At 42.6% G+C, this 14,071-nt stretch overlaps 1 protein-coding gene across 1 annotated transcript in view; it reads left to right on the top strand.

The window, feature by feature from the left end:
• The window catches only part of PAPPA (pappalysin 1), a 2,329,021-nt gene that overhangs the window by 1,270,136 nt on the left and 1,044,814 nt on the right, over positions 1-14,071 (top strand). The gene's annotated exons all lie outside the window — the stretch shown is intronic.

Genomic DNA, 14,071 nt, shown 5'->3' with positions numbered 1-14,071 from the left:
TAGTTTAAAATGAAAATTACTTCCTGGTGATACTAATTTCCGGTTTGTGTTCATTTCCGGTTTCCTGTGACCATCTTGGAACGCATGCGTCACACTGGAAGTGACGCAGCGGATATTTTAATGTATTCTTGACTTCATGTGTTTCAAAGTGGAATGCATCCGTAGCCAAAATGGCGGTGCTGCGTTCCAGTTCTGTAGGAATAAGTGTCATCCACAATGGGATAAAAGTAATGTCCATATGGTGCATTTTTGATCCCACCTCTTAGGGAAATAACCTAGGTAGTCCGAGCTGTTATATAGGGAGCGTTGCGTCACGGAGGAAATGATGCAATGCAAATACTTCTGGTGCAGTTCATATCCAGAAGTGGCTCAGCGGACTTGGTTCTAGAGGGCAAAGGGTGGGGAAAAATATATGTATGAGAATACATGTGTATAGGGATTGATGTAAAAAGATTATCTGTATAGACCTATCTACTAAACAGATATGTATATAAAACAAGATATGTTTAAGAACAAAAAGAATATAATTTTTAACAACTAATAGGCATAGTAAAAAATGAAGGATTGCATCAGAGAAGATATAGGACAGAATGGCATTCCATATGCAGAGAAAAGTGTAAACAAATAAAAAACATACAATATAAAGTCTAAATAAATGTAATAATAAAAATGTATATAAAAAAAAAAATATATATAAAAGTAACTTTCTTTTGCATCAATCAACTGCTTCCTGGTACCAACATATCCTTAGGTGGGGATTATACCACCCATACTGTTCACACTAGAGCAAGTTCTGCTCTAGTAAATGTGAGTATAATTTTTTACTTACCAATTTGACACATCTACCTGTATCTATTTCACCATTGAAGTTCTCTTCTGCATTTGCTTTCAGAAATGTCCTGCACATTGCACCTTATCCAAAGTACTCGTGATGACCATATCATCATATATCCTTAGACAGGGATTGTTCCGTCTATGCGAAAAACAGCAGAGCTCTGAAGCAGCTCAAAAGAATGTGAGTGTTAGTGACACATATTTATCCACCAGATATACGCTATACCTACTGTATTGCACTATTCTGTTTTTTTTTTTAGGTCCATTGTATATAACATCTGGATACCTAAATACCTATGTACGTATAACCATTTGTACATATATCTTGGGCAACATTTACTATTTTTATCTCTTTTTGCATTGTATGTATCATCAAGGTCTGGGAATCCTTGTACTGTGTACTGCTGCTTGCGCTGCATCCTCTGCTAAATATTATAGTGAGCGCCTATTACTTTCTCTGCAACCACATTTGGTGGCAGCAGTGGGATAGTTCTTGTCCCCCAGAGAAGATGCTAATCTTGGATGCAGTAACTATCTAGAAGATGGAGAGTCTGTATGAGCAACTGAAGCGATCCACCTTAAAGGATATTTGGGAGAAACGTGGACGAATGGCAAATCACCGTCCTAAGAGGGAATTAATCCACAAATTGCTGGAGATGGATTGTGCCAACAGCTTATTCGAACCGATGCTACCGAATACGGAGGTAGACGAATGGATGCGGACCATTCTGTTACGATTAACCCTGTTCAGGCCAAACCGTCCCACTGACGTGATGCAGTTCATGGCGGCCGTGGACGCAGTGGAACGAGCTAAACAGGAGTGCGAAGCAAGAGTATCGGCGACACAGCGCTCCAAGTGCCCAGCAGCAGAGACTACAGTGACCCCTTGGGAATGTGCCATTTGCCACATTAAACACTTTTTAGAAACAGAAGGTGAAATAGATGGGTACCTTGCGGATTTTGAGAGACAGTGTGCACTGCACAAGTTGCCCACTGACAAATGGGTCACTATTTTGTCTGGGAAACTGTCAGGGAAGGCAGCAGAAGCATTCCGGGCTACCCCTGATGAAGAGATACAGCACTACACAGCTGTCAAAGAGGCATTGCTCACCCGGTATGTGGTCACCCCAAAAGCGTACCGCCGGCGGTTCCGTGAAACTAAAAAGCAAAAGGGAACAAATGTTCTTAGTGAGCAGTTCAGAGGTTTTGCTAGGATGTATTTAGACTAGGAGAGTGGGGGGCAGGGGCAAAAGGGTTATAAACATCAATCCAGTTGCCCCCCCAAAAAAGGACAGAAGGTGCCTGTAGTAACTGTGTTAAAAAATGATAAGCTTAGAGTCCTGTCTACAAATGTTTGCAGTTTAGGGAATAAGATCCATGAACTTGTGGCAATAATGGCAACTGATAATGTAAATTTAGTCGCTGTTACTGAGACATGGTATAATGAGAAAAATGACTGGGACATAGCAATACCAGGGTACTCTTTATATAGAAAAGACAGGGAAGGCAATGAAAGGGTGAGGGGTGGCCCTGTAAAGGATAGGATAAAATGTAGCCTAATAAAAGTTAGTGAGGCGAATATTGAGTCCATTTGGGTTATGTTAGAATTTGGTAATCACACAGTAACTCGTGTTAGTGTGATTTATAGGCCCCCAGGACAAATTGAAAAGTTAGATAATCTACTGGTTGAGGAAATAGCTAAAATGACAATGAAGTTATCATCATGGGTGACTTTAATCTTCCTAAATGTGAATTGGAAAACCAAAATGGCTGCTTGTGCCAGGAGCACACATATTCTAAGCTCCCTACTGGGATTGTCTCCTAAACAAGTCGCTGAGGAGCCAACTCGTAAAGAGGCCATACTAGATTTAGTGTTAACAAATGGAGATTTGGTATCAGATATTAATGTAGGTGAAAGTTTAGGATCCAGTTATCATCAGTCAGTGTGGTTTAATATAAGAAGATTGACTGGGTCACACCACACAAAAACAAAAGTTTTAGACTTTAGAAAAACAGACTTCTAAAATTAGAATATGTGTAAAGGAGTCATTATCAGACTGGAGCAATTTAAATGGAGTCCAAGAGAAATTAGATTATTTAAAAGCTGTACTGCTGAAGGCAACAGACAATTGCATTAGGCTTGTGGTACTCCGTAGATGTGGCCAAAATATAAAAAAAACTAAAAGTTAGCATTTAGTAATTATAAAAAAAAACAGAGTGAGGAAGACAACATTATCTATAAGATTAGGCAGAAAGAGGCTAAACAAGTTATAAGAGCTTCCAAATAATACAGATAAGAGAAAATAGCGCAGTCAGTAAAAAAAATAAGGGGACAACATTTTTTTTTTTTTATACATAAATGAGAAAAGGAAATTAAAACACGGATTAGTTAGATTAAAAACAAAAGAACCAATGATTGTTAACAGGAGTAGTCCCAGAAGATTGGAAGTTAGCGAATGTTGCCCATTCACAAGAAAGGTAGTAGGGAGGAGTCGGGCAACTATAGGCCAGTAAGCCTTACTTCAGTAGTGGGGAAAGTAATGGAAACCATGTTAAAGGATAGGATTGAACATCTAAAATCACATGGATTTCAAGATCAGAGACAACATGGGTTTACTTCAGGGAGATCATGACAAACTAATCTTATTGATTTTTTTGATTGGGTAACTAAAATAATAGATCAGGGTGGTGCAGTAGACATTACTTACCTAGATTTCAGTAAGGCTTTTGACACTGTTGCACATATAAGGCTTATCAATAGTGATGTCGCGAACATAAAATGTTCCATTCGCGAACGGCGAACGCGAACTTCCGCAAATGTTCGTGAACGGGCGAACCGGGCGAACCGCCATAGACTTCAATAGGCAGGCGAATTTTAAAACCCACAGGGACTCTTTCTGGCCACAATAGTGGTGGAAAAGTTGTTTCAAGGGGACTAACACCTGGACTGTGGCATGCCGGAGGGGGATCCATGGCAAAACTCCCATGGAAAATTACATAGTTGATGCAGAGTCTGGTTTTAATCCATAAAGGGCATAAATCACCTAACATTCCTAAATTGTTTGGAATAACGTGCTTTAAAACATCAGGTATGATGTTGTATCGATCAGTTAGTGTAAGGGTTACGCCCGCTTCACAGTGACAGACCAAACTCCCCATTTAACGCACCGCAAAGAACCGCAAACAGTCCATTTGCACAACCGCAAACTCCCCATTTGCACAAGGTTGGATACCAAGCTAGCCATGTCCCGTTCCTTGTCCTCACTGATGTCATTGAAGGTCTCTTCCTCCACCCAGCCACGTACAACACCAAGGGTCCCCGAAAGGTGACAACAAGCCCCCTGTATTTTTTTTTTAAATGTACACTACTGTTACACCGGATAATGTATAATAAACACAGGTTACTGGCTATGGGGGGGATAATGTATAATAAACACAGGTTACTGGCTATGGGGGATAATGTATAATAAACACAGGTTACTGGCTATGGAGGATCATGTATAATAAACACAAACACAAACACAAAAAAAAGCTGCAGAATTAATCTAAATTGTATGCTGTCTAGGAGGTGGGAGGGTCTGGGAGGGAGGGACTGCTGCTGATTGGCTGGAATGTGTCTGTTGACTGTGAGGTACAGGGCCAAAGTTTACACAATGATGACAAATAGGGGGCGGACCGAACATCGCATATGTTCGCCATCCGTGGCGAACGCGAACATGAGATGTTCGCCGGGAACTTTTCGCCAGCGAACCATTCGGGACATCACTACTTATCAATAAACTGCAATCTTTGAGTTTGGATTCCAATATTGTTGAAAGGGTAAGGCAGTGACAGGCAACAGAGGGGTGCAGTCCATGGAGTATATTCGAAGCATGGGCTTGTCACCAGTGGGGTACCTCAGGGATCTGTACTTGGACCCATTCTCTTTACTATTTTTGTTAGTGATATTACAGAAGGTATTGATGGTAAGGTATGTCTTTTTGCTGATGATACTAAGATATGTAACAGGGTTGATGTTCCATGAGGGTAAGCCAAATGGCAAATGATTTAGGTAAACTATAAAAAAGGGCAGGGTACAGAATATTTGATAGAGTCCTAAACACAACATCTGAGCAAAGGGATTTAGGGGTGATTATTTCTGATGACTTAAAGGTAGGCAGACAATGTAATAGAGCAGCAGGAAATGCTAGCAGAATGCTTGGTTGTCTAGGGAGAGATATTAGCAGTAGAAAGAGGGAAGTGCACCTGACATTGTACAGAACAATGGTGAGACCTAACTTAGAGTATTGTACGCAGTACTGGAGACCGTATCTCCAGAAGGATATTGATACCTTAGAGAGAGTTCAGAGAAGGGCTACTAAACTGGTTCATGGATTGCAGGATAAAACTTACCAGGAAAGGTTAAACGATCTTAACATGTATAGCTTGGAGGAAAGACGAGACGGGGGGATATGATAGAAACATTTAAATACATAAAGGGAATCAACACAGTAAAGGAGGAGACTATATTTAAAAGAAGAAAAACTACCACAACAAGAGGACATAGTCTTAAATTAGAGGGGCAAAGACTTAAAAATAATTTCAGGAAGCATTACTTCACTGAGAGGGTAGTGGATGCATGGAATAACCTTCCAGCTGAAGTAGTAGAGGTTAACACAGTGAGGGGGTTTAAGCTTGTGTGGGATAGGCATAAGGCTATCCTAGACTTAAGATAAGGCCAGGGACTAATTAAAAGTATTTTGAAATATTGGGCTGAATGGTTCTAATCTGCCGTCACATTCTATGTAAGATAAGATCTCTGTGTTAGAATGCAAGATAGAAATTTTTGGAAACTAAACTATCAGAAAATGAAGACAAAGCTTGTCGGAATAACATAAGAATAAGAGGTATCCCCAAAAAATTGGTTATATTTCTGGATCTGCAATGGGATAGTAAGATTAATTTCATTAAAATAATTCACAGGATATGTAAACCTAATTCCCTCCCAGCTCAGGTATCAAGAGGCGTTATGGCATGTTTACACTGTTTGAAGCTGTCAATGTTTCAGCTTTGAGACAGAAATCTTTACAAGGCTAGAAGTATAAATCACTTTATATCACAAGATATTCAATGACTTATCCTTGGGAACCAGAAACTCACTTGTTGGGGTCATTTTACACTGCTGGGCAAAGTGTTCCATGCACCTCACTTTTGGACTGAACATTCGGGGAAAGCCTTTCAGTGATACACAGATAACATGTTTCAAATTGGGCAACTACCAGTGTATTAACCCCTTAAGGACCAAACTTCTGGAATAAAAGGGAATCATGACATGTCACACATGTCATGTGTCCTTAAAGGACCACTTTAGGCACCCAGACCACTTCAGCTTAATGAAGTGGTCTGGGTGCCAGGTCCAGCTAGGGTTAACCCATTTTTTTTTATAAACATAGCAGTTTCATAGAAACTGCTATGTTTATTAATGGGTTAAGCCTTCCCCCTAATCCTCTAGTGGCTGTCTCATTGACAGCCGCTAGAGGCGCTTGCGTGATTCTCACTGTGAAAATCACAGTGAGAGCACGCAAGCGTCCATAGGAAAGTATTTACAATGCTCTTGCCGCGCGTGCGCATTCAGCCGACGGAGCGGAGAGGAGGCGGAGAGGAGGAGGAGAGCTCCCCGCCCAGCGCTGGAAAAAGGTAAGTTTTACCCCTTTTCCCCTTTCCAGAGCCGGGCGGGAGGGGGTCCCTGAGGGTGGGGGCACCCTCAGACCACTCTAGTGCCAGGAAAACGAGTATGTTTTCCTGGCACTAGAGTGGTCCTTTAAGGGGTTAAGGGTCAGGCAAACATATTTATAGATAAGTTACAGCAAAGTAACATGACAAGATTACATCAGCTAAACACAATATTGCTTATTGAGCAATCAACATGTATTTCTGTAACCAAAGGTTAAAATGGCATTTCTTTGATGGTTTGCAACAGGTTTTACGTTTAAGCTGACATTTAACAATTGCTATTTCCAATATATTCTTGTCCATTTACAGAAGTCAAATACTTCATTTTTAACCCTTTCAAACTTTTTATGCTCAAAATAGGAGGCACATAAAGAATGAGATACACTACATATGGTCCTTTCCAGTGGGTTTAAGACTTAAATATATATAAAAAACGGATTTCTTTAAAGATTTGCCCTCTCCGACCATCTCTGTTGTGTGTAGGCTATGGGATGGGCTGATGGGAGGGACCTGGGGTTGTGTGGGAAATAGTTCTATTTATTTATATTTCTATATTTATTTTATTTATGTATTTATTTTGTTCATCTCTTCCTTACCCTTTTCCTGTGTGCCCCCTATTCTCTCCTCCTGCCCTCTCTGTCATATGCTAGTACCGCTTTCGGCGGATGCGTCTGACTTTCTCCCCTATAAATGTATGCTGCGCTCATACAGCTTGGCTCTTTCCTTCATTCATTCCTTCATTAGAATGTAGTTGTAGAGTTTTATGGGGTCTATGGGTATGTAGGTACTTCTCCAAGAGTGAGATGGGGGTAGGGGCAGCTATAAGACAAGATTGTCTGGCATTTTCAGTACTGAGGAGAGAGTTGAGGCAAAAGGAGGTTAGATTAAAAGCCTTTGCTATCTGCATCCATATATTTCCCTGCCATTCATTATTATCTTCTAGTCTCAAGTCAGAGTAGCATATGTGAACACAGCATACAATGGTAAAGGATATGAAAGGCTTTATGTCAGTGGATCAGTTGGAGTGACTTGTTTACAGTAACTGGCGTGTATCCACGTGGCTTTTCTTTCTAGTTTTACTGAGGTGGCTGTGGTTAGTAACACTTGGAAGGGACTATCAAATCTTGGCTCAAGCCCTTTTCTCACGTGTCTTTTTATCACTACCCAATCTCCAAGGCGTAGTTTATGAGTGATAGAAATAGAGTCTGGATCAGGAATAGAATCAAACACTTGTTTATGAACCTGCCCTAACTTCTTATGGAGGGCCTGGACATAGGAGGTCATGTTACTATGTTGTAATTGGATTGCCTGGGGGAAATAGAGTCCTGTCTTGGGGGCACATCCAACAAAAATCTCAAAAGGGGATAGGCCATTTCTTGGCTGAGGGGTGAATCTCATGCTAGGGGAAGGCATTCAGTCCAAGGCGTCCCTGTCTCTTGCATGACTTTTGCAATTTTATTCTTTAGGATGCCATTTACCCTTTATACTTTCCCACTACTCTGGGGTGGTAAGGGGTATGGAAGGCCTGACTGAGCCCTAGTGCCTTCATTATTTCTTGCATTATTTCCCCAGTGAAATGGATACATCTGTCACTTTCAATCATGTCATACCAGTTCCTTCAGAAGCTTAATTCCTGTGACCTTTCCTGTGGCTTTCGACACTGGGAAGGCCTCAGGCCAACCTAAAAAGAGACCTATGCACACCAACACATATTCATACACTCCTACCTTGTGCAGTTGAATATAGTCTATCTGCAGTCTCTGAAACGGGTAAAGTGGCCTTGGGATATGTGTACCTGGTGTTTTGACAGCCTGTCTGGGGTTATTCTTAGCACAAATCATGCAAGTTCGGGTATGCTTAGCTGCTACAACAGTAAACCCAGGTGCCACCCAATGGGTATTCACTATACAGTTCATGTTCATCTTGGATAAATGTGTGGGTTCATGGGCTACTTGAGCCATCATAGGGTACATCATTGGGTACAATACTCATGGTAGCCACAGTCTTTTGCCTTTTCTCCACATCTTGGCATCATAGGGTTCTGCATCTTGATTACTCCAGAGATCTTGTTCTTCTTGCTTGCTTCTGCAGGCTCAACAATATATTGTAGTCAAAAGTATTTTCTGGAAGGACAACTTGTAGGAAGGTATTACCTGTAGAGGGATGAATAAGTACACTCACAGCTTCAGAGTTCTTGAGTGGAGTTCCTGCTGTGGTGAGAAAATCACGAGCCTGTCATACAGGCCCAAAATCATGAGCTATATGTGGCGAAACCAACCTCGCCACTATGAACTGGAGAAGCCTGGTTGCCCGCCTGCTGCCTTTGGACTATGGCCCTGGGAGATTGGGCCCTTTAAAAAACGTATTCGGCCCTAACAGAGTGCATGTCACTCATTCTGGACCTTTAAATACAGTGGGGTAATTCGGTACTTGCCCTGTGTGAGCGGTGATACCCCAGATAGCTATGCCATGGAGCCTATTCATATAATGAAAGACTATGGGAAATACTTTAGCTCCATGGCAATTGAACTGTGTGAATAGGATCTGAGCGCTTTTCGGTAGTTTTGTGCGCTCAGATCCCAGCTATCTGGGGATATGTGAAATGTCTGTGTGTTATGTGTAAAAGGTGACTTTATGTATTTTAAAGTGTTTTACTGTCTTCGTGTCCCCATGTGCATAATGGAGTCTTGTCTCTGTCCTGGGAGGTAATTGGATTACTTCTCCATTGTCTCCAGGAGAGAGGGCTCTCTAAAACTGGTCTGAGCCGGAAAGCCATGCTGGCAGGGGGTTTTAAAATATACTTTACTAACTTTTGAACCCCTGGTCTGATTCATGCAATTTTTTAATATGTTGTTCCCCTAAATGGATTGATTGTGGATATGTATTTTATGTGAATGTGATGTATGGTTTTAGAGTTATGAAAGTTGGGTAGAAAGTATGTTTTAACTGTATGTGTAATTGAGTTTCCTCTCAGGATAAGGGGAGGGAATATGTGGGATGTAACTGTGATTGGTTGTTTTATACCTCCCTGTGGGCGGACCTGTATTTGCAACAACTGTAATAAAAACCAGGCTGGGTGTGCCAGCACCTCAGATTCTGCTTGACCCTCAAACCGATGTGTCGTCTCGTTTTTGGGGGAATTGGATTGTATGCTGACTGCCAGGAGTGTAAGTGGATTGTATGCTTTTCCTGTTCGGCTGATTCCAGGGTTTGTGTGTTTCCAGTTCAGGAGTTGGGAGATTCGTACAGTTTGCAGTTCGGGAGATCGGTGCTTGCAGTAGCTGCTGGTCTATGGGAAAGGGGATTATCGCCTAAACGATTTTATCCCCTTGTGAGCAAAACGGTCCGTTACACTATACCTGTGGCAAACCTAGCCACTTAAGACTATTCTTTTATGTATAATGGTTGTCCTGGAGAGACTGTGTGATATATGGCTTATTTTAAGTGTTTGCTTAAATATGTGATAGAGGGCCTTCGTATGCTAGTGGCACGATAGCCGCTAGCATTCCTATGGTAGTTTCACAACACTGTTCATGAAACGAACAAAGTACCGAATGGGAGACCACACACAGGAGGTTGTGTGGCTCCCATTAGCAGATTGCAACAGTGTATATTCACAGGGTGGCCACCGTTCGGATACCGACCACGCGGCGGCGGCCATCTTGGATCCCCCTTTTGCCCAGCGGTGTTTGCGCGTTGTGTGCCTGGAACTAAAATCGGCTACTCGATGGCACGAACACTGCTGGACTTCCAGACCGTTCGGGACCACCGGTCTTTCGGTACTTTCCTTCAAACTGTTCATTCGTGTGTTTTCTTATGAGTTCCTATTAAACTATGTTTCGTGTGGCATTCGGCTAATTGTGCTGGGATCTGAGCGGTAGTTTCCTGAAGTATGCGCTGTCATTTGGTTAAATACAGGGACGTATTAGTCGCTAGGCAAACAAGGCATTTGCCTTGGGCGACATTTTCCACGGGGCGGCAAAAAAAGCTGCCCCCAAATGCCCAGGGCAAATGCCTTGTTAGCCTTGCGGCTGACAGTCCAGGCAGGCAGTTGGGCGGCGCTGGCGAGGGAGCACTTTCCCCTGAGCACTCTGCTCAGCTTCCTTGCTCTCCACCCGCAGAGTGATACCTGGTAATGTAACATTAACAGTAGGTAAGGGTCCAGCTACATCAAGAATAGTTAAAGCATGCAGGGACACTGGGTTATCAATTTCCTATTGGGGCGGGGGTGGTGGAAACGGAGTGTCATGAGAGTTGTCAGAATTGTTCTGCTGGGTCCTATTTTTAGGAGGACATGTACAGTTGTGCTTAATATGTTCCTTTCTCCCACACTTCCAACACTCAACCTGTCTCCTTTCTGTACTTGATCTGGGGGCAGTCAATGCCATAAGGGGTGTTGTTCTACTCATATTATTTAAGTTGACTTCTACTCCCATAGCCACTTGGACTAAATCATTGTAATTAAGTCTTCTCCATTCTGGTCTAGCATTCTGGAGTCCTGTTCTTATAGAAGCATAGAGACCATCCATGAAAAAATTAAAAAACTCAAGGAAATCGGTCTCGATGAAAATGCTTGTTCTTGGGTAGAACATTGGCTTAAAAACAGAATACAAAGAGTTGTCGTTAATGGTAAATTTTCAAGCTGGACAGAGGTGGCAAGTGGTGTCCCTCAGGGGTCTGTTCTGGGACCCCTTCTATTTAACATTTTTATAAATGATCTTGAAGACAGCATTGAAAGTCATGTTTCAGTGTTTGCAGATGACACAAAACTTTGTAAAATAATACAATGTGAGCAAGATATTACTTTGCTGCAGAAGGATTTAGATAGACTGGAGGACTGGGCACTCAAATGGCAGATGAAATTTAATGTTGAAAAATGCAAAGTTATGCACTTCGGCGTAAAGAATACACAAGCAACGTATACCCTTAATGGAAGTGAATTAGGGAACAACACACGAAAAGGACTTGGGAATTGTTATAGACAACAAACTATGCAACAATGTGCAATGTCAATCAGCAGTGGCCAAGGCCAGTAAGGTATTGTCATGCATGAAAAAGGGCATTCATTCTCGGGACGAGAATATCATTTTGCCTCTCTATAAATCACTTTTAAGACCACGTATTGAATATGCTGTGCAATTTTGGGCACCTGTTCTAAAGAAGGATATCATGGCACTAGAAAAAGTGCAGAGGCGGGCTACAAAATTAATAAAAGGAATGGAACATATCAGCTATGAAGAAAGGTTAACAAATTTAAACCTATTTAGTTTAGAAAAACGTCGCCTGAGAGGGGATATGATAACATTATACAAATATATTCGGGGCCAATACAAACCATTGTGTGGAAATCTATTCACAAACCGGACTTTACATAGGACACAAGGCCATGCGTTTAGACTGGAAGAAAGAAGATTTCGTCTAAGGCAAAGGAAAGGTTTTTTTACTGTAAGAACAATCAGGATGTGGAATTCTCTACCTGAAGAAGTGGTTTTATCAGAGTCCATACAGATGTTCAAACAGCTACTAGATGCATACTTGCAAAGACAGAATATTCAAGGATATAATCTTTCAATGTAGGGTAATAACTGCTTGATTCAAGGATAAATCTGACTGCCATTCTGGGGTCAAGAAGGAATTTTTTGTCCTAGCTTGTTGCAAAATTGTGCTTCAAACTGTGTTTTTTTTTTGCCTTTTGGATCAACAGCAAAAAACAGGTGTGAGGAAGGCTGAACTTGATGGACGCAAGTCTCTTTTCAGCTATCTAACTATGTAACTATGTAACTATGTAATCTAGTTGATGTTACTTCGGTTTCAGTATAGCCCAATGACTCCCAAGCTATTTGCAGTCTTACAATGAACTTTTCAACAGACTCATCTTTCCCCTGTATAATGTCTCCTAGCTTGTGGGCCAATTCCCCAATCTTTAACGGTAGTTACATAGGATTTTCATGAGGCTGATTTAGATCTAAACCATTGGTCTGTTTTTGTAACTATGTAACTATGTAACTATGTAATCTAGTTGATGTTACTTCGGTTTCAGTATAGCCCAATGACTCCCAAGCTATTTGCAGTCTTACAATGAACTTTTCAACAGACTCATCTTTCCCCTGTATAATGTCTCCTAGCTTGTGGGCCAATTCCCCAATCTTTAACGGTAGTTACATAGGATTTTCATGAGGCTGATTTAGATCTAAACCATTGGTCTGTGTTTGTTTGAAATAATGCTTTTTTGGTACAGGATGGAAACGTATAACTTGCTCCAACGCAGAGGAGTAAACAATAGCATTGTGTTACTGTAGATAATGGTACTCAGTGTTGGATTCTCAGATTTGCAACATCCGTTATTCGTTGGCTTTCAACAGTTCACAGAACGTCAGTTGTCCTTGCCCCCCGTCCTATAGATCTGTCCTTTCGAGCTCTCCCCAGCCCCTTAGTTGTGTCTCCTCTCCCCCACACTCCCCTAGCGGTCTCTTCTCACACTCAACCACACCTTCCTATGTTCTATGCTCATCCCCCCCCTCCACCCTCCCTGTGTTCTTCTCACTCCCCCCTCCATGTGTTCTCCTCACCCCCCGTGTTCTTCTTACCCCCTCCTCCCTGTGTTCTTCTTACTTCCCCCCTTATTCTTCTTACTCCCCACCTTACCCCCTTTTTCTTCTTACCCCTCCTACTTCTTCTTACTCCCCCCTAATTCTTCTTATTCCCCCTTCTTCTTATTTTTACCCCCCTTCTTCTTACCCCCCCTCTTCTTCTTACCTCCCTCTTCTTCTTACCCCATTTCTTCTTCTTACCCCCCTTTCTTCTTCTTACCCCTTCTTCTTCTTACTCCCCCTTCTTATTTTTATCCCCCTTCTTCTTACTCCCCCCTCTTCTTCTTACCCCCTTTCTTCTTCTTACCCCCCTTTCTTCTTTTAACCCCACTTTCTTCTTCTTACACTCCCCTCTTTTTCTTACCCACCTCTTTTTCTTATCTCCCCTCCTTCTTACTCCCCCCTCTTCTTACTGACCCCTTCTTCATAATCCCCTCTTTTGCTTATCTCCCCTCCTTACTCCCCCCTCCCATCCTCCCCCTCACGCCCCCCTCCCATCCTCCCCCTCTTCCTCTTCCCTTTTTCTTATCTCCCCTCCTTACTCCCCCTCCCCCTCTTCTTACTCCCCCCTACCTCCCCCCCTCTTCTTACTCCCCCCTACCTTCCTTCTTCTTCTTCTTACCTCCCCTCCTTCTTCTTATCCCCCTCCCCTGTAGCGTGCCCGAGCTGCTCTCCGGTCCGCGTTGCCCGGCCGGAGTGATAGGAAGGTGCACGCTCAGTGTGCACTTCCTGTCAGTCCGGCCGGTTACAGGAAACAGAAACTCCTGTTCCGCGCGGAGTTTCTGTTTCCTGTAACCGGCCGGACTGACAGGAAGTGCACACTGAGTGGGCACCTCTCTATCACTCCGGCCGGGCACCGCGGACCGGAGAGGAGCTCGGCCACGCTACAGGGGAGGGAAGGGGAGGGGAGAAGCTGCAGCCGCCTGAGGCTCTTT

Source organism: Pelobates fuscus, chromosome 9 (assembly GCF_036172605.1).
Source record: "Pelobates fuscus isolate aPelFus1 chromosome 9, aPelFus1.pri, whole genome shotgun sequence".
In the NCBI taxonomy this organism is placed as follows: Eukaryota; Metazoa; Chordata; class Amphibia; order Anura; family Pelobatidae; genus Pelobates; species Pelobates fuscus.
This window is presented reverse-complemented; position numbering and strand designations above follow the sequence as displayed.